This window comes from Pinus tabuliformis, chromosome Q (assembly GCF_031772625.1).
Source record: "Pinus tabuliformis cultivar Carrire ecotype Pingquan chromosome Q, CPIR1, whole genome shotgun sequence".
NCBI classification, from domain to species: domain Eukaryota; kingdom Viridiplantae; phylum Streptophyta; class Pinopsida; order Pinales; family Pinaceae; genus Pinus; species Pinus tabuliformis.
In genome coordinates, this window is record NC_142296.1 from 819,725,125 (window position 1) to 819,746,093 (window position 20,969).

At 39.8% G+C, this 20,969-nt stretch overlaps 1 pseudogene; it reads left to right on the forward strand.

The window, feature by feature from the left end:
• Nucleotides 1-8,447: 8,447 nt before the first annotated feature.
• LOC149222158 (protein NUCLEAR FUSION DEFECTIVE 4-like) lies at nucleotides 8,448-10,054 on the forward strand (annotated as a pseudogene).
• The last annotated feature ends 10,915 nt before the right edge of the window (nucleotides 10,055-20,969 follow it).

Sequence of the window (20,969 nt, forward strand, 5' to 3'; positions counted from 1 at the left end):
AGTATCTTTCCCTGTAAAAAAGCGCCTGCTTGAAGCCATGATGAGGGTTTTCGAAAAAAAAACACTTACTTTGGCGAAAATTTAAAATGGACAGAACTCGATCAATATTGCTCAGAATCCTTATTATAACCTATTTTTGGAAATCAAACAACCATTCTGCATCTTCCCATGAGATAGAAATCCCGGTCTAGGCACTTCGAAATTTCATATTTGCACTGCAATTGTTCCACTGTCACAAAAATTTCTGAAAAAATAGCTGATTTTAAATCAGAGATATCTCCCTCATCTGAACTCCGATTCGACTAATTTTTTTTAAATTTGGGTAATTTTTGAAGAGGATCTCAGATCTGCAATTATTTTCTCAAAATTATCCACCAAAAACTACAAAAACTGACTAGAGATCTGACGTCCACGAATTTGCGTCAAAAACAATTTTTGCACACAACTAATTTTTAAATCAGCGATATCTCCCTCATCCAAACTCCGATTCGTCCGATTTCTTTTTGAATTTGGGTATTTTTTCAAAAATAATCTAGATTTGCAATTTGATTTTGTAAATTTTGCACCGAAAGTTTCATATCGGATCTTCAAACTCGCCACCCCAAAAAATTCCTATAATATATATATATATATATATATATATATATATATATATATATATATATTTATATATTTTTCTTGCCCAAGAAAGTGCTCTGAGACCACTTGTAATAGATCTGACCCAGAAATATATGAGAATACAAATATACCCAGAAATATTGTGATCAATCCAATAATATAATATGGAAATTTTTTTCTATTGATCAAAACCCTTAAGGTAGGGTAACACCATACAATCACTCCTTAAGGAAGGAGAACACTCCACAAGCCATATGCTTGTAAATACAATAATCTTTGACATCTCTCCATGAGGAGTCTCTAGCCTCTATATAGGCTTCATACATACAATACCATGGGTCTCTCAATACCATATATCTAATACAATGGACTTATCACATTATTGCTAACTACTTGTGGTCCCTTACATGACATGTCTTAACCACTTTATTTAATAACTATGGCCCAACCCATTATTACATTATTCCCTTGGGTACCTCTCTCTGTACACCATAATATCCCCCCTAGGTATACTTCATCAACCCACTGAGGAAGTTCCTGAAGCTACACCTGCTCACCCTCTCCTTCATACGCTATTTGTTCTGATATCTCAACCTGTATTTGTGCAGTTTTCTCTATCAATGTATCTTGTCCTTCTTCATATTCTTGTTTCTTCTCTTTTTCCCTTTCTCTCTTCCTGAGCTCTTGTTCTTATTTTGACTTATTCTCTGTTATATACAACTTCCTCCCTTCTTCTTCCAATATTTTCTTCTCCTTCTTTCTCTATGCTACTCTCCTTTCAAGTTGTTGTCTCTTTGCATCTATATCTAAAGCTACTCTTTCAACAAGTGGATCTTCTTTGAATTTGTAGCTTTTCGTGGCCTCTGTTCTCTTAGAAATATTCCTCTTGCCTTTTTCTTGTATTGGTTTATTGCAAACTATTGTTGTTTTTGTTGCTTCCTTTGGTGTTGTTGTCTACATTGTTGCTTTCTATTATACTGCTATGCTGACCAATTCATTGAGCCTAGAGGAATTGTAGCAATACCTCCAGGGATCTTCCTTTGGCCAATGACATGCCTCGTGGATCCATGGGTAGTACACCTTTGCATAATGGTTCTTGCATATTCAACACAGATCATATGGATTGAAGCTCTTGGTGTCGAACCCAAACTTCTTCAAGCCCTTGGTCTCGACATCTATATTTTTAAAGGTAAGGATCTCATTGTTACAAGGAAAAGTGTCTACACAGAACTGCTTATCCCACTAAGCTGTGGTAGCTACCTTAGAAACAAACAAAGTAAAGCTACTTTCATTTTTCCTTTATGAAATATAGATGAGAGAAGAACAAAGAAGACCAACCTCTGTCTTGCGCTAATCTCCTAGTTCGATTCCTCTCTCTCCTGATAGTCTTTCGCTACTTGCTCCCTTGTACGCCCAGCTTCACAGAGTACTTGTAGGATCACAGTGGCATAACACTATACAAGAACATGGATCTATAATCATAAACAATCTAGGATCAGATGTAAATTGACCATACAAATGCATAAAACATAAATGACGCAAGAGTATGGAGGAAAACTTGAATAGCTTTTATTGATAACCAAGAAAGAGCCAAGGGAGTTACAACCAGTCGTTCTGACCCACCATCATCCTCTCAGCAAGTAAGCCCTTCTCCACCTCATACAAAGCTTAGATCACCCAACACTATGATGTTGTCTCAAGAAACCAACAATAATTCCTTACAAGACGCAAAATTCCAGCCTCTGGATCTCTAGGATGAGGGATCCATATATAGATATCTGTAAGGGAGATGAGTCAGGTTGTGATTTGATTAGTGTCTTCCCTCTCATAGTTCTTGCTTCCACTTGGAGATTGATGATCTCTTACTCATCCTTGGTCGAATTCAGAGAGGCAAGTGTCACAGGAGAAGTTTCTGGAAGATTCCATGCCTCTCCACCTCGCGGATTGACACTGCCATTTGTCACTTCTCGCCCATCGCACCCCATAGAAGGGATTTTTGAAATGCAACACACCCACATAGTGTACTTAGGTGAGAAGCAATGCACTTTGCCTATGGAGTAGCTGAAATGATCCTGTTTTGACTAGTTTTGACAAGTTTTTCATGGAAAACTTCTGGGAGAAGTTGTAATCAGTTGACCTTGTTCCTTTAGGGGTTAGAAAAACACTTTTAGGGACTTACGAGACCTTGGTTTATGGACATTTCATGCTTGGGGTTGCAGTGCCCAAAAATGTCTATAACAGTTGCCCCCTAAAGCATGAGTCGTTAATCTTTTGATGTTGGGTGAAATGCTTTATTATGACGATCTGAAGTTCTTTCAAGCTGGGAGGAGACCTGTAATAAGATACAATACAATACATTATCTTCATAATATTTTCATGATCTAGCTGAGGTGGGCATTCCCATGCTCAGCTTTATAAATCCATTTTCATGTACATAGGACAGACAATTGTATGAGTGTAGACTGATGATTCTGGTAGAGCCATCATCCGTTTGATTGGATGACTATCTGTGCAGCAATGATGTACATTTGATGTCTTTATTTCCTTGAATATATATCGCAGCCCGGATGGATGAAACTAGATCCGGGGTCTTGAATATTGTTCGATCTTCACTCGAAGTACAAGTCTATCCATGTGAGAGATGTTCTGGAGTCGAACATGGAAAGACATCGCCTGATTACCAGCCAATGATGTAAGTTGTTAACAGGCACGAGAGGAATCACCGATAATGATAATGACCCTCAAGGTACTGCAGTACAATTTATGTGGTTTGAATAAAGGACTTGGCGTCGAACACCTTGCAAAATCTTTCGGTTGAAGGTCATTGATGTAAACCTGTTGCGGGAAGTGAGAAACTTGCCATTGAGGCATGCAAGCTTCAAAGTACTAAACGGGGTGTTCCTAGATCGACTTCTTGGATAATGAGCTGATGTCAACAAGAAGCGATCCATCACAGGAGGGCCTTAATGAATCCCACATCAATGACACAGAACAGAGCAAATGATTTTAATGGAGGTGAAAACGATCTGATGACATAAGGTTCAGGGTGGTGGTCATGAAAGAATGGAGTGTAAATGTATTGTAGCGGGTGAGACACAGGTGAATTCTCTTAATGACTTCTCTTGAACATATAGGCGACACTGACGTGATGGATTGGTAGCATTAACCCCAAATGTCGATGGTGTGATGGGACCATGGTGATGTGACCGGTGAATGAAGCAACCCAACCCAACTTGGATGCGGAGTGAAAGTGTCATGTTCAAGAGTGACTTGCTACCAACAAAGTTTTCTTCAAGTTTTCTTCCCAATTTTTCCCCAGTCATTGCTGACCAGTACCTCTTTATTTTTGTCAAGCTTGAGGAGGATAACATATGCTTGTTCTATAATTTTCCCTTCGGGCAAACCCATCGCTATGTTTTAACGAGCCTAGCAATAGTGAAACTCGTTCTTGTCTGCTATGGACAAGTTTGCCGCTATTAAGTTTTAATGAGTTTAACGACAAAGATAACTCGGTCCTTTTCAATTTTAGAGAGTCTGAAAAGGGACGTAAAGGAAACTCCAAAATTCCTTTTTCGTCATCTAATCCCTTAAGTCCGAAAAAGTATAAAACAATACAGAAGGGATGAATTTTCGATACTTTTAACGAGCCGAACAAAACAATCGCTCGATCTTTTTGTGTAATAATACCTCAAGTCCAAAAAGATTAAAATCTAAAGGAGGGATAGCACTTCCGGTCCCTTTAACGAGCTGGAGAGGGTAATGGCTCGGCAATATTCTCATATTTTACGAGTCAGTTGAAAAGAGCTTAAAGGAGACTCGTCTTTTGAGGAACGAGTGATAAAATTGGGTAGTGGATGATTCCAGGTAAGGTTTGGAATTTTCCAATCATGGTAGTGTTACAAGGATGGCTAGTGGGATCACTCTTCGCAGTTGTTCCTCAAAAGGGGTAAACAATCAAATGGAGGTGAATGATCGGCCAATACAGAGTGGAGGTGATGATGAGAACACGACCAAGGCTTCAAAGGCTGAAGTACTACATTCACGATGGTTATTTACCAGAAATTGGTTCATTTTTTAATGAGCTTAAATGCTGGGGGAAACATTTGCTCATTGCTTATGTTTATTTTTTAACGAGCCTGAACTATGTGCTAAAACTGCTCGATTAATCCAGTCGTAAAATAAGAATGTCTCATATATGAAAATGGCAATTTTTTAAGTTTTTCCCCACATCCTTTCTTTATGCAAGTTAGGAAACGACCAATCCTACGAGTTTAAAGGGTTAGAGGACCTACAAATTTAAAAAATAAATAATCACTCTTCACTTGCACGCCGAAAGGTTTGCATGCTCCCAGGTATAAAATAAAGTTTCAAGGTCACCTTTCATTCTACCAACAAAACATTTGTTGTATCAGGAAAGGTCTACCTCTTTCAGGTTCCCAAAGATTGTTCTATTCACACCGCAAAAAAAACACTTCTTCGGTGATGTCTACCGAAATAGACAAAGGTGAGACAATCCACTCACATAACTTTGACGAGGGAATCTTATTCCAGTCTAACCCCCTCTTCCAATCACAGACGGGAGTACAGTCCAGTCATATATCTCTCATGGAAACCTACCCTATACCCGAAGTTTTCCTGCCGAAGCAGACCAGGGTGCATGCCCCCTGGGTTTCAGTCATGTCCCCCGAATCACTCGCGCTCATCAGGTGGACGGACTGGGGATCGATGAGACATTCCTTGTGTGAAAAGACCATTTAGGGATGGTATATGACTATTTGCTATGTGTGATCCGGGAAATGAAAGCTGGTCTACGAGATTGACCACTCTTCCTTCGTGCGGAAAACAAATTACTCTAAAGAGTGATTAGACAATCGCTCCCATGCAATAAATATAGTCTCGTCCAAGGAGTAGATTATAATCTAGGGGCCCTTGGACTACCATTACGTTCATTTGAACGGTTTCCCTCTCAATGGTATGGGCACATTGGGAAGGATCCCTAATGGTCGACTGGTTCCTTTGTCAAAGCATGTTAGATTTCTCATCTCAGGCAAAAGCGATGGCGAACCAAGCGCTTTCCAAGCAGTTGAGGAAAGGATACTCACAAAAGCCCCTTCATCTATGATGGTACCAGCCATAACCATTCTATATATTTGAGCAATAATTCGGGATGGTACACTAGCCGGTAAATGGGGTCTGCCCAGTTGATTCTAGTCAAAGGAAACAACTAGATTGCTAGGAGGTGGGACCGAATAGATGGCTGGGTACGACTCTGACGAACTTCCTTCCTGCGGTAAAGGAATGGGCAAATTTCCCCCATGTTCATCGGAGTCTGTGCTTACGAAAAGAATTTGGACGGTGTCATCCTTATTCTCTTCTGTAACTGTATCATCTGAAGATGTAACCTCTTAAGGCAAGACCAGGTCAATTGCCGCCTCGACCTTTTGACTTTCGTCTGGTATGGGTTCAGATGGTTTGTCTTCAATGATAGATGCTTCGGCCGACTACCTGGGCAGGTCAGCCGGATTTTCAACTAGTGACGGACTCCGCAAGATTTTTTTATATCCAAGAAGAAGTCGTAACGGTGAAACCGGACGATTGTCCAAAACTCTTTTAGCCTTGTCTAAGAAGGGACAACGGTGGATGGCATGATCGCCTCGCACAGTTTACAAGGAAATCTATATTTTCCTTTTTGTCCTGAGGCTTCACTTTCACTAGTCGACGGTGTGTTTTCAACATGATCATCAGAGGTTGATGACACCGGGTTGTGCAAACAAGGAGACCAGTCCCTTAAGATCCAAGGGATGCAAGGACAATCTCTATGATAGTGGTCTCCTTTGCAAATGACACATGGTGATTTAGGCCTGGTCGGTGCAATGTGTGGATTTTTGCTAGACGACGCTTGGTTGCCCCCTTTCGCTTTTGGCTCCTTCTTCTTCTTCTCTTTCTTCTTAGTTTCCTTCTTCTTCTCAGGTACTTGATTTTTGGCTTTACCAACCTCATCAAGCGAAGAGGAAGGAGGAGAGGAAGAATTGGAGGAAGTAGAAGGTTGGTGGGTAACTCTGGATTCGTCTAGTTGCTGACTCGATTGTTCAGGAATTGCGGTGTTCTGAACGACAAAAGATGAGAAGAGCCATACGGGCAAGCCAATTGTCAATCCTGGAAGCGACAATGTGGCCATGTGGGGTGCACCAACATCTCCCCAAGAGGAGAAGGGACTAGGATTTCCTCCAAGGGGAATTCCTTGGTTGGTGGGTTCTGTTATCACTGAAAATGCTGTAGTAAAAATTTTTTTAGCTTGGCTTAAAGAGTGGGTGTTTTCGCAGCGCCTGAATTATTTTTAGCAGTTTCGCAATGCTACCTGTTTGCGTGGTTTCGTAGCGTGCTACGAAATTGGGAATTGGTTCGAGTTTTCAGCGAAGGTCCAAATCCTAGCATGCCTATTGTATAGAGTTTTGTTTCCCTCCAGGAATGTTGATGAGAGCAGTGACAGTGTGTCCAAAGAGGCACCCTATGATGATGCAGCTATTGTGGGATTGGCATCAAGTACATTAAGGGAGTTATCTCTGAATTCTGGCTCATGGGTGATTTATCTCCTACAAAGAAAAATCCCTCCCCTGGTTACTCTGGTGACATTGAAGTGCAATCAGAAGATCAGTCAAAGCCAGTGGAGGGGATTGATGCAAATTTACATTTACTATCAAAAATTTCATCGAAGATTTTAATTGGCTCGAACTGATATTTGAAGTGGACTATTGATTTCTTTGTGCACCTGTAGCAAAAAGGTTAAATCAATATGCTAAATATGTAATACAAAAGCTAGAAGCATAGCAATTTGGGTAGCCTGTAATGTAAATCGCTCTACATAATAGGTGGTCGATCCCCTAAATGTCAGTTGAATACCAGAGAGTTGTTGATGGATTGAGGTCGATTTGGTTACTCTGTGTTTACTGTCGGTTGTTGGTATAATCGTTGTGTTGACCTGTGGTTGTTATATGCATTGAATGGAGCATATCATGGTACCGGTGAATGAGGGAGGTCGAGAGCGCCTGATGAATTAATGTGTTGTTGTGTATGAAAGAATGCAATCCGACGTAGTGGCAGATTGTTTGTTGAGTGATGACTTGTTTATTTTGTTGATTGCATGGGCAAAATGATAATCCAAGGGTCCTAATTGTGGAATGAAATTATTATATTGATCTGGTCATGTAATCAAATTGATGAAGATGCTCCCGCGTGTTGATCTGGACCAGGATGTGGGAATAAACAAATGTTCGTTGATCTGGGGTCATGCTTTGAAGGTTTAATCATTGTTTATTGTCAGGTATGAACGATTAACCACGGCCAAGTGATTCTCTGAACTAGTCCTTTGCATTGACTAATGGGCGAACAGTTAAAAAAAAGGAAGGCGATGTGTGGGACGTTGTGTATGGAGTAGTCTTATGTATGGTGTGAAAGAGTCCAAGTGCAATGTCTGCAACATGAGATCACTGGAATAGTATGAACGCAATAGTATCAATGATTTGGTTGTTGCTAATGGAGTGACATCCTTGAATACTTGATCTGGTCATTAATTGTTTTTTTTCTTCGATTGAATGAACCTCCAAAGGTGTAATGTAAATGCATTAATCATCAAATGGTTCGTTGATTCGACCTTAAAAAAAGGTAATGGAAACGTGAAGCCTTGGTTAGAGATGGCAATGAGCAAATAAAGGTCTTACTGGACAGGTAATAACATACGTGTTAACTATATGACACATGGCCTCTACAACAGCGCGCCGGATTGTGGATTATGTTTGTGGAATTGCCGGGTGTTATAGACCATTCCGTTCATGCGCAAATGGAGGATTGTCATTATAATTTCTGGCGCTCATTTAAAAGCCACAGTTCAAGAAAATCTTGCTTATACAGAAGCTTATAATAATCCAGAGATTTTGCACCGGGCGATCATGAATATGGTTGGATATTCATTGGTATGGTTATCTGTCACCCAACGAATTGCCAAGCCCAAGTTATGGCAGATGTATTTGTATATGACCATTGGAGCTAATTCTCAGACATTTGCCAACACGGGATCTCTGGTTACATGTGTTAAGAATTTCCCGCAGAGCCGAGGAGTTGTGTTGGGGATTCTGAAAGGTTTTGTTGGTCTGAGTGGAGCAATTTTCACTCAGATTTACTATGCAATTTATGGGAATAGTGCCAGTGGAGCAGCTGGTGTGATTCTTCTTCTTGGCTACTTGCCTAGTGCTGTTTCTCTGATTGTAATGTTTATAGTTCGTCCTACAAAAGTGACGACGGAAAAAAATGAGCTGAAGCGATTCTACCACTTTCTCTACATAGCTCTAGCATTAGCTGGGTTTCTTATGGTTCTCATCGTAGTGGAGAATACGCGGAAGAATTTCCCTAATGCAGGCTACAGAATTGTTGTTGCAGTTATTGTGGTTTTCCTTTCGCTTCCTCTTGTAGTGATTGCTAAGGCAGAGAACGACAAAAAGAAGCTGCAACAGATTTTCACCGAGACCTCAGTCTCAACCAAAGTAGATCATGCCAAAATCACTGTGCTTACAAAAGAAAACGAAGAAATGAAGGATCCCCAACATTGCTCAGAGATCAATCAAGGAAAATCGATGAGCGGCACAGAGTATATTGCTAACAATAGCGATGAAATTAGAGCGAGAGCTTCTGTTGTATCCCGTATTGTGAAATTCTTCAAAAGCCCCGAAAGAGAAGACGACTTCATAATTCCTCAAGCTTTAATTGGAAAATCTCTTGGTTACACTCACCAGAATATACCCACCTTTGTTGCGCTCTTATCAGCATATGGAATTTTCTAGGCCGTGTTGTTTCTGGGTTTTTATCAGAAATTCTTCTCCAGAGATATAAATTTCCGAGGCAGCTGATGTTGACCATAATTATGCTTATTGCTTGCATTGGACATATTTTCATAGCCTTCGCTCTTCCGGGATCACTGTACATAGCGTCCATTATAATTGGACTGTGTTTTGGAGCTCAGTGGCCTGTAATGTATGCAGTCATCTCAGAGATATTTGGCCTGAAGTATTATGCAACTCTTTATAATTTCGGAGCTGCAACTCTTTATAATTTCGGAGCGGTTGCGAGCCCGTTGGGATCTTATCTTCTGTTTGTCAGAGTTGTGGAGCATATGTATGACCAAGAGACAAGAAAGCAGTGTACTGCTCTTGGGACTTGTTCGTCTGTGAGCGCGTTTACTTGCACTGGGCATAAATGTTTTCAGGTTTCGTTTATCATTATGACAGTCATGACCCTCTTTGGAGCCATGATTTCTTTTATTCTTGGGTTGAGAACGAGGCAATTCTGCAAAGGTGATATATATGCCAAGTTTAAAGAGCCAGAAAACACAGCATCCAAGGAACATGATAATCAAAGAAATCAACAAGCAGGGGCAAGAGGTTAAGTATGACTATGAGGAAAAGATTAACGCAGCTGTGTTCCCTGGTTTTCAAAGTGGTCCTCACAATCATATCATAACTGGCTTAGCTGTTGCTCTTAAATAGGCAACTACCTCAGAGTATAAAGCATATCAAGGGCAGATTCAGTTCAGAGGTAACGGCCTATTTCACAGGTTTGGCAATACCACAAGTTCAGCATGCAATTCAAGTTGTTGATAAAGTAAGAGGGATGGAATGACCTCTTAATGTGTTACAAGTTTCATTGGATGCCACTGTTGGAAAAAATGCAGCCATAAGCACAGTGTTAGCAGAAACTAATGCAGCCATAAGCACAGTGTTAGCAGAAACCAGTGAAGAAGACTGTGTTTTCTAAATCACACAGCAGTTTCGTAGCGCGCTACGAAACTGCTGTAGGTGATGATTTAAAGCGCAGGGAAGCTAGTGTGATACTGTGAGCAGCTAGTTTGACACGGTGAGTGGGAGTTGAGGAAGAGGAACAGCTGTCTATCAAATACCACCTACAGCACATCAGAAACCTGGCATCATTCCATACTTGGGGTTATTAAAAGATTTGGGAGCAGGCTGCTATATTTTAGGAGAATGTTGGGAGACAGAAACCGATAAATAGGAGCACACCTTCTGGTCATTAAATGAGCCATCAGCACTTTCAAGCATCCCGAGTCAGCATTCATCGCATCTGTAAGCTCAACCATCTCAACTTAACTAAAGGAGGACAGTTGTCACAGCATTCAAGAAAGCATCAAGCCTGCGAGGAGAAAAGAATTAGTGTCTTAGTTTGATTAGGACTTTATGTAATTACAGCCCAGCATGTTTGTAATTAATGCATTAGTTAGTAGCATGTAGGAGTAGTTAATAGGGCTTTCGAGCTCCTTCTAGAGAGGAGGAATGTATTCCTATATATGGTGAAAACTAGGAGGTAATAAGGGTTGGATATTATAGACAAAAAAGAGAGTTTTATTGGAGCCAATGTAAGACTTGTTACAGCAATAGTAAACAGTGGTTGTTTCTTCTCAAGATTCTCAATGGATCATTTTGTTCAAATGTGATGTTGGTGTATTCTCTTAATGTTCTTTCACAGCTTTGTTATAACACAATCACTCAGAATTCATATTATATGCTCTGACTTCCTGTGTGTTTGGCAAGCTGTGGTGTTGGTGAAGCATGTTTGAACATCTGATGCAAAGAGCCTTGACTTCCATGAGATGACTGTGATTTTGTTTATTAAATGTGAGAGACTCCATAGCCCAATGAAGACCAATTTGATGTGTGTCCAACCAGCTATATTTTCATAAGTGTGTGAAGAGTTAGCCCTCTGTTGTTGTGATTAATTCTCTATCAAAAAGCCTGTGAGAGAGCCCTCTCTGATCAAAGAGGCTAAGCTTTGATCTAAAGATAGGTTGAAAGAGTTACATGAAATCTTGCTTGGTTGCAGCCCTCAGTAGTGATTTTGTGATAACAGGTTCCATTTTCTCAACCTAAGATCAACGTAGGAAAGGGTGATGATTATTCCGTTTAAAATAAATTTTAGACGCTTTGACACAACTTGTTTTTTCAATTTTAAAGAGTCGAGAAAAAACAAAAGATGACTCGAGTCGCCTTCGATTTTTAACGAGCCTGAAGTGACAAGTGCTCAGATGGACCTTTTCTGTTAAGGATTCTGAAAAGGAACGAAAGGGACTACTCTGGAAATCTAGGTAGAGGGATTACCAAACGAATCACAAAACTACAGAATACTTTTTACGGTACGGCAGTCAATCTTCCCGAATGCTGTGTTCAGTGCATTACAATCAATAGGGCGACAGACATGGCTTCCTATGGATAAAGGATTAAGCCTATTGTGGTCTCCCAAAATATACTCGACGGTACGTGGGAGCACAAGTCCGCACTGGCACTTATTGTCTCAAAGTGGAGGAATCACCCAACCATCAGTGAGAACAACAGTTACCAGGCTTTACGAAGCCGGAATACATCTCTAGCCTAGACTTCTAGATGTTGTGAGTTAGGTTCCAAAGCGTTGTTAGATTCATTAAATTTATTTTATAGTTGATATTGCTTAAGAAATTTGCCTTTCATGTTCACCGCGAGATGTAGATGTATAATTCCTAAAATGCAATCTAAGATGATAAACAATATTTTATCTTCTTTGTGCAATGAAAATCCTAGCTACTAAGGAAAGAGAGACAATATTCTTTCACAAAGAGCAAAGAGCACACACTAAATGCGCTGTCCTAAATCAAACCAATCAAACAGTCTAAATGCAAATGCACATGCATGTATTTGTTTTCAGCTTTCTTAGTATGTGAATGGTAAAAAGAAAGCTAATGCACAAATATGAATTACTTTTCAAGCGACAATTACTAACAAGTTTCTTTTCAAAATAAAAAATGGAGACAATCACAACACTTTACGATTTGGAAATGAATACTTACTTTCGACACTAGAAGAACTACAAATTCAGACTGAATACAATAGTAATAGGGTAATCGACTATCAATAGCAACCAAACTCTTTCCTATGACTGAAAACGACACTTGTGACACTTTCAAATCAAAGGACGATAGTACAATTACGTTACTTTTTGCAAAGGAGAACTGAAAATGACTCATCAAATACACAAAAACATTTACAGTTCTTCGCACATTGGAGGCGGAATAACAACAAGGAAAAGGGGTTTCAAATAGAGATATACTAATTACAGGCAGCAAAATTCATGAATAGAACTAAAAATAATGAATCATAGAAACCAAAACTGAACAATGCCTAGTCTGATCAGTGCACCTGTAACACAGTGAACTTGAAATGCAGCGCAGCTACTACACTCGGGAAGTGGCTGAATTTCATATTCACAGAACAGAACCTACGCTAGGCCAGAGACGAGACTTTGCTTGGGTTCTGGGTCACAGTTTGCAGTTCAGTTCATGGGTTTTGGCCGAGCAAATGGTAATCAGTAAACCAACAATCAGGGGTAGATCTAAGGAGGTTACTAGAGCTACCACAAGGGGCAACCAGAGAGTTAGTAAATCAGTTGTTTAATTTATAAACAAAGCTCGGAGATTGACTGAAGTGGAATTTATCTACTTTTCATTTGCATAGCAAATGCAGTTCGAAAGCTACCTGGCTCGACTTCAGGCTCCGTCTGTAAGTTTATAAAATAAACAACAAGGAAGATAAACAAACAACCTAATTCGTCCCCAGTGGAGTCGCCATTTTGTTACAAGGAAAAGTGTCTACACAGAACTGCTTATCCCACTAAGGTGTGGTAGCTACCTTAGAAACAAACAAAGTAAAGCTACTTTCGTTTTTCCTTTATGAAATATAGATGAGAGAAGAACAAATAAGACCAACCTCTGTCTTGCGCTAATCTCCTAGTTCGATTCCTCTCTCTCTTGATAGTCTTTCACTACTTGCTCCCTTGTACGCCCAGCTTCACAGAGTACCTGTAGGATCACAGTAGCATAACACTATACAAGAACATGGATCTATAATCATAAACAATCTAGGATCAGATGTAAATTGACCATACAAATGCATAAAACATAAATGACACAAGAGTATGGAGGAAAACATGAATAGCTTTTATTGATAACCAAGAAAGAGCCAAGGGAGTTACAACCAGTTGTTCTGACCCAACATCATCCTCTCAGCAACTAAGCCCTTCTTCACCTCATACAAAGCTTATATCACCCAACACTATGATGTTGTCTCAAGAAACCGACAACAATTCCTTACAAGATGCAAAATTCCAGCCTCTGGATCTCTGGGATGAGGGATCCATATATAGATATCTGTACGGGAGATGAGTCAGGTTGTGATTTGATTAGTGTCTTCCCTCTGATAATTCTTGCTTCCACTTAGAGATTGATGATCTCTTACTCATCCTTGGTCGAATTCAGAGAGGCAAGTGTCACAGGAGAAGTTTCTGGAAGATTCCATGCCTCTCCACCTCGCGGATTGACACTGCCATTTGTCACTTCTCGCCCATCGCACCCCATAGAAGGGCTTTTTGAAATGAAACGCACCCACATAGTGTACTTAGGTGAGATGCAATGCACTTTACCTATGGAGCAGTTGATCCTGTTTTGACCAGTTTTGAGCAGTTTTTCATAGAGAACTTCTGGGAGAAGCTGTAATCAGTTGACCTTATTCCTTTAGGGGTTAGAACAACACTTTTAGGGACTTAGGAGCCCTTGGTTTATGGACATTTCATGCTTGGGGTTGCAGTGCCCAAAAATGTCTATAACACTCATACAACCCAATTCACAAAGGAAGAGTAGGCCATGGTGCCTTCTTCCTCCTATGTACTCCTGCTGATAACCCTCTAGAGATGCGGTATGCAACCTCTTGCATGAACATATTATCCGTGGAAAACCTCGATAGCTCATGTGGAGGCTTCTCCACACCGAACATCCTGATGAAGGTGCAAATGGGTGAGGCATACCAATCTTCAATATTAAGCAATGCCTGCATCACTTCCTTGGACTTGCAAGGTGGATCCTGTTCAAATATCCTCCTATAAAGTAGAGCAATGATGTTGTCAGACGACTTGGCCATGACTACTCGGTAGTTTCACTCAGAGAGCAATTTGCAATAAACATTCATAGCCATCTCTGATGGTGTCCATGTCCAACCCATGCCAAGGAACTATTATTGGGCATAGATTGCATCAAGTAGGTATGCATACATATAGAATATCTCTTGTCCATCCCTAGGTAGATTTCGAGCATTAGAAATATGAACTCTCAGTTGAAGAGCCAACATGTTTGACCAGTTGAAAGGCCTTCCTTCATTTTCCAACTGATCTAACATAACCACCCAACTTTGTGGGAAGGTCTACGTGCTCTCTTGGCCATACAATCGACCTGCAAAAATGACCAAGATTTGGTAAGCCTTCTTGAGTGACTTCGTGTTGTAGACCTGGTTGAGTGTCATCCTGAAATTCGATGGCTCTTTTACCTAATGATTCATGATATCTAAAGAGTTTACATTATTGTTGGGAGTGAAGAACAGTGTATCCATGTAGTTCATCGACTACAACAAGTGATACATCGGATGATAGTTTTCTATCATGAAGAAGGAAATTTGTGTCCCACTAGTGCTACTAAATTTCATCATCCTAGGATCGGTATGTGAGATAACCCGGTGATATCCAAGCATGGGAAGGCAAAGCACCTGCATGCAACCTTGTACAATATTGAATTGTGAATGTTGACATAGACTTGTCGATTTTCCATATCTTCCTTGAAACTACCTGCAAATATGTCCTTTATTTTTTTCCATGTTATCTTTGTGTCCTTCTCTATGAATAACTATGTATCTGCATAGATGGGCAATTTTATTGGCATCTCTTCAACTACGTCTCTAGTGATGCTCTCTATAGTGTCCTTTGATTGATCTCTCTTAGAAGCCATGATGCATTTACTGCTTAGAGACTGTTCAACAACTGATGTACCTGGAGACAGAGCAGAAACTCACGGTAAGAAAATGTCAGTTTAAAAACACAAAGCACTTTAAGGATCGATCCTGCAAAAATACGGTGACTATTGGGAAAGATTTCGCAGTAGTGACTCTCAAAGGATAAGTATTGTTAGTTGGAACTATGCATTGCACCATCCCAGCTGCCAGTGAGACTTGTTGCTGACTGGAACTACTCAGAGCGCAGTCCAAATGGGTTGACTATGGACTAGAACTACGTAATGCGCAATTCCGTCCAACTTGACTTTTGGCTGGGACTACGCATTACACAATCCCAATGTGCAAGACTGGGAACTGTCTCCTAGAAATGCACAGAGCAGACCTAGAGGTCAGTGATAGGAAGCCTCTACGTAATTCTTGAAGCCAAGGTAGAGGCTTGAGTTCCGAGAATGCATAGTTCATGTCGAGCAAAGCAATATCTAAGCCAAGGAAACCCAGATCTACCCAAGGGAAACTTGAAAACAGGTAGATCTGAATGCATGAGCGAAGGATGGTGCAAAAATGAGTGAATGGTCATGAATGCAATCAAAGCTAATACAAGAATTAGTCAAATGAAAAAACAGTGAAGCTAGTGGAGAGGGTTGCCACAACAATGACCGTTAGTGCAAAAATAATGTTGTGCATGAGACACTTAAGAAAGATAATGCAAAACTTGAAACAAAACTTCTACAAGTTAAAACAAAATAAAATGTCAGCAATAATTCAATAAAACATGAAAAGGAAGACTCGCACAATCCAAGGAAATAAAAGCGATAGAAAAAACAACAAAAGACTTGAAAAGGAAAGCTTACATGGAAAAGTTGTGTCGGTTGCGCTGAAGGTTCCTAGATGCCTTGAGAATGCTAGAGCTCCAAGATTGAATTTGTAGAATGAGCTCTGGGGCATCATTTAAATAGATTTGATAGATTTAGGGCTTATGACGTGCATGCCAAAAATCTAAGAAAAAGTGACAAGTGGCAGAAATTTTCTAAAATTAACTTCAGTGTAACTCCCAATCCTAAAAAAATATCCCTATCTTTTAGGGATTCTTTTTCTTTTTTCCTTTTTATTTTCCGGGAAAGAGCTGCCATGCATGCATGGGAATTTTTTGCAGTTTTGGAGGGAACTAACCAACTTGTTGGCACATGCATCAGACAACAATTGATGGAATGCTTCTATGCAATTCCTGGTTTGAGTGGTTGTGGCTGCCTCTCATGCTCCGTGAAATTTCCCAATTAAATACAAGCTGCCAGCTGGTTCTGTGCTTTCTGAGCTGAAGCCTAATGTCAGGATTTCCTACTCGATTTCTCTGGTCAAGTTTGTCTTCTAGACTACTCTGCACATTTTTGGAGAGCAGGGTTGACTGTCGAACTGCTCTACACAATTCCCAAGAGCAAGGTTTGTTTCCCTCTACAATTACATATTTTTGCAAGACATTGCAAGAATACGATGTAAACCAAGTCATGGGGTCAACTTGTGGTTGGTTAACAAAACAAGTTAGAAAACACAAGTTGCAAAGTGAAAGATAAACTTGAATGAAACATAAGTACCCAAGGAGTGCAAGACATGCTACTAAGATTTTGAGGAGGGAGGCTCCAAAACAAAGTGAAGACAAAATTTTGGAGGGTGGTTGTAGATGCTACAATATTGGCAATACACTAGTAGAATTCCAGCTCTCTATATGGACCTTGTTTCATGTAAAGCGAGTCTAACTCCTCCAGAAGTCTTCGATTCTTTGATCGTCATATATTCTACATTAGTTTGTATTAAAGATATAATCCTTGCCATTCTATGGATTAGTCAACACACATACCAAGCCAAGTCAATTGAGTTGTTTTTATTGGGGAAGAGGGGTATATTGATACACAAGTAATATAACCATCAGAGTTTTAGTTTCATCTTTGGTGTTGCTTTGCTTCCAGGAGGCTTGGATAGTAGCTTGGTGGAGTCACGTAGCAACACAAGCATCGCTTTGCTGCCAGGGAGCCTAGTCAGTATCCTGGTGGAGTTACTTGCATCACCTCTCTATGCAGGAAACCTTTCTCTTCTTCGCCTTTATTTATTTTTCATTTTCATTTTTTCATTTTTAGAGAACTGTACATAGGAACTTATTTATTTTCGTGAGGCAGAAGAGGGATCTCGACTTATTGAGAGGAGAAGACGTTGTCCCTTCAGAGAAGTATGTTATATATACTTCTTACATAATTTTTAAGGTTTTCCCCCTCACCTTACTCTACTTGATTGAGCTAACAAGGGTTAACCAAATATAGAAAAATTGATTAGAGTAGATGGTGCTAGTTAAAAGTGAAAGCGTTGTGCTTTCACCAAGACTCGCTCTAAACAAAACATATTTTCCATCAAGGTATCATCGATTGAAGACAACACACTTTTTGTAAAGAGAGAGGACAATATATAACCAATTATTGATAGTTGTACGAGTCATATGGGTGCATAACAAGCAAGGAAACAAACAAGGAAAGGAAAGAAGTAAATGAAAGAAAAAACAAGAAAGCAAAGAAAATAAGAAAGCAAACACTACTCCTACTCCTAAACTAAATAATGCATGGGCCTATTCACGTGAAGTGATATTTCCAATGCAACCATTGGTGCATTGGTTGACACATGTTGGTGAAGGAATAGTTGACAAGAAAGATATACAAGTAAACCGACACACAATAATTATAAGACAATAAAGACCAACATGCTCGAAGTTTGAAAGCTTCAACAAAAAAGAAAAGAATAAATGCACAAGAGAAACATTCTATAGGCATACCATGGTGTTGCAACACACTATTTGCAGACGATGATGTACACTCTTTTGACAATGACAAATGAGAAAACATGAAAAATGAAGACAACTATCACTTAGCACAAGTTCTCGTTGAGTATGATTCCTCAAATGCATGAGTGATGGGATCATGTGATTGTGGTGGAGGAAGTGAAATATATGGATCAGTTTGATTTTCAATGTAAACGAGAGAGTCATGAGGAGCCTATGGAGTTTCAACAGATTTATGATTAGAAGCGGAACTAACCTCAAGACAACGAGGACAAGACATAATATCAGTATGAGTTGAAGTGCCTCGATAGCTTGAGGAGTTTCCACTTCATCATCAGGTAGATCGTCAAATACTGGTGGCTTAGAAAGATCAATAGCAAGTGAATCAACATCATGATCGAATGAAGGAGTAAAGAGATCACGACAACCACGATTAGAAAATTTGAGATGTTCATTGACATCCTCATGATCTAACGAATCATACATACAGATTGATGAGAAACAATAATTTTCACCCTCTAAGTTTCTAAAAATAAAAGATGATAGATTGGGTGGATTCAAAAAGAAAGATGTTTCCCCTCTGCAATCAAATGAAAAATTGACATCTAGTGTGTTCTGTGAATGATCAGAAGTAAAAACATCCAGGGATGGATTTTCAAAAGACAAATTAGAAATGGACGAATCACAAAAGATGTTTGGAAATATCGGATGAGGTGCAGACAAAAGGAGGTCATCCTTCATCTCGGGTTCTTCTTTAGATTCCCACACATACTCATCAGAAATGAAATCACAGGTTGGCTTCTCAACACCAACTCCGTTGACAACTTGATCCTTGTAAACAACAAATGTGGAGTTCAAAATGGGAGAACACAACCTAGTAAAATCCAGAGGATCAACAGAACAAGAGGACTGAGGTTGAGATAACAAGTTCACGTCACAATTCAACATATGTGCATGCACATTCCCCCACCTTGCATTGTAGAGCTAGAGTTTCTTGATGAGAAGCATACGGAGGGTCACTTGTGATAGAAAACTTTTCTATCTTGGGTTTAGCAGTTCTAACATCGAGGAATTCTAGGAGGGGTTTGAATGATTCTAACACATGTGGATTTTCATATATGTGAAGAAGATACTGAAATATTTGATGGAGAAATTTCCAATCAATTTCGTCTTCCAAGATTTCAAAAGCGAGATTTTGGAAGCATTTCCAAAATTGCAAAAGGGATTCATCAAGTTATTTTCGTAATTGTAGAATATTTTTATTGAGTGTTTTATGATCATAATGATAGAAAAAATGGGACAACTCTTTGATCATCTAATCATAAGAGTGAATAGAGGCTACAGGCAGTGTGACAAACCATTGCAGTGCATGCCCTCAGAACGTGAATGCGAATAGTGACCATGCAATGTGATCCTCATGGATTTCATTTCTTTCACAGAAGCCCATGAAGGCCACTCCATGACTAAGAAATTTTTCTCTACCTTCACCATCATATGTGTTACATGATAAGTCATTAAGGAGATCCCCCGACACTTCAAAATCACGTCCAAGAGACAGACATGTCAAAGGATTAACTAAAATGTAAGTCATGGAGAACGTACATAGATTCAAAATAGACTTTGAGGACTCAACTTGTCATCTGCCCCTCCTTATAGTGCCAGAAATGTTGACGGTGATGGACCTGCCAACATGTTAGAGGATCTCCCTAGTAAGAAGTCCCAACTAGAATACCTCGACTGCGATAGCGCACAGAGGTAAGTGTGATATATTTGTCGGAAGCAAGTGTGTGACCTTGCAGCAAGTCAAGTGAGATGCATGGGTGTTCTAAGACACGAAGGGGAAAAGGAGGTGTGTCCCTTAGAGGCCTGTAATAGTGCTCAGCCTTAAAGGAACACACGAGTTGAATGGCATCATAAATTGGAAAGAAGAATAGTCCACAATCCAAAGTGATGGGTTAAACCAACAACATGACTTCAACATGATTCATACAATCATATACAAAATAGTTCATACATGCGTAAGTTACATAACAAACATTGCTAAATCAACTAGGATAGTCCAACTACAATAACAATAAATGCATGAAGATGTGTTGGCTTTGTTATATATACGTAAAGTGAAAGTTCCATCCATACATATACCATTGACAACCACTATCCCCAAAAGTGGAACATTATAGTCAACACCGCCTGCTCCTCCAAAGGTATGTACTCGCTCTGCACTATGGAGAAGCCAAGGCTCATCAGAATACTCTCCAAGCCTTCTCTAAGCAATGCTTAGCCAAAATCTTGGCTCCTAAAATCCACTACTATGAGTTATGAGGTTTTATTTATAACAAAGGGTGGGGTGACCCTTGACATTCCCATTTGTGACTCTTGGACTACCCTATTGACTCTTCACATTACGTAGTGACTGTTCACATTCCACTAGTGACACTTGCAATTTCACTTACAACATATTTACAATAATACAATTTCCACATATAACCATGTGGGACAAAATAGGCTTGAGTCAACCTGACAAGACAAGCAACATCACTCTTGGTATTGTGGAAAGACCAGCTCGGTAACCTCCTCATGGTGATATTCGGTGATGAACTGATACCAAGCTTGGCATTGTGCTATTGTATCCCCAAATTTTTTGATGACATATTTTTTGAAGCAGACAC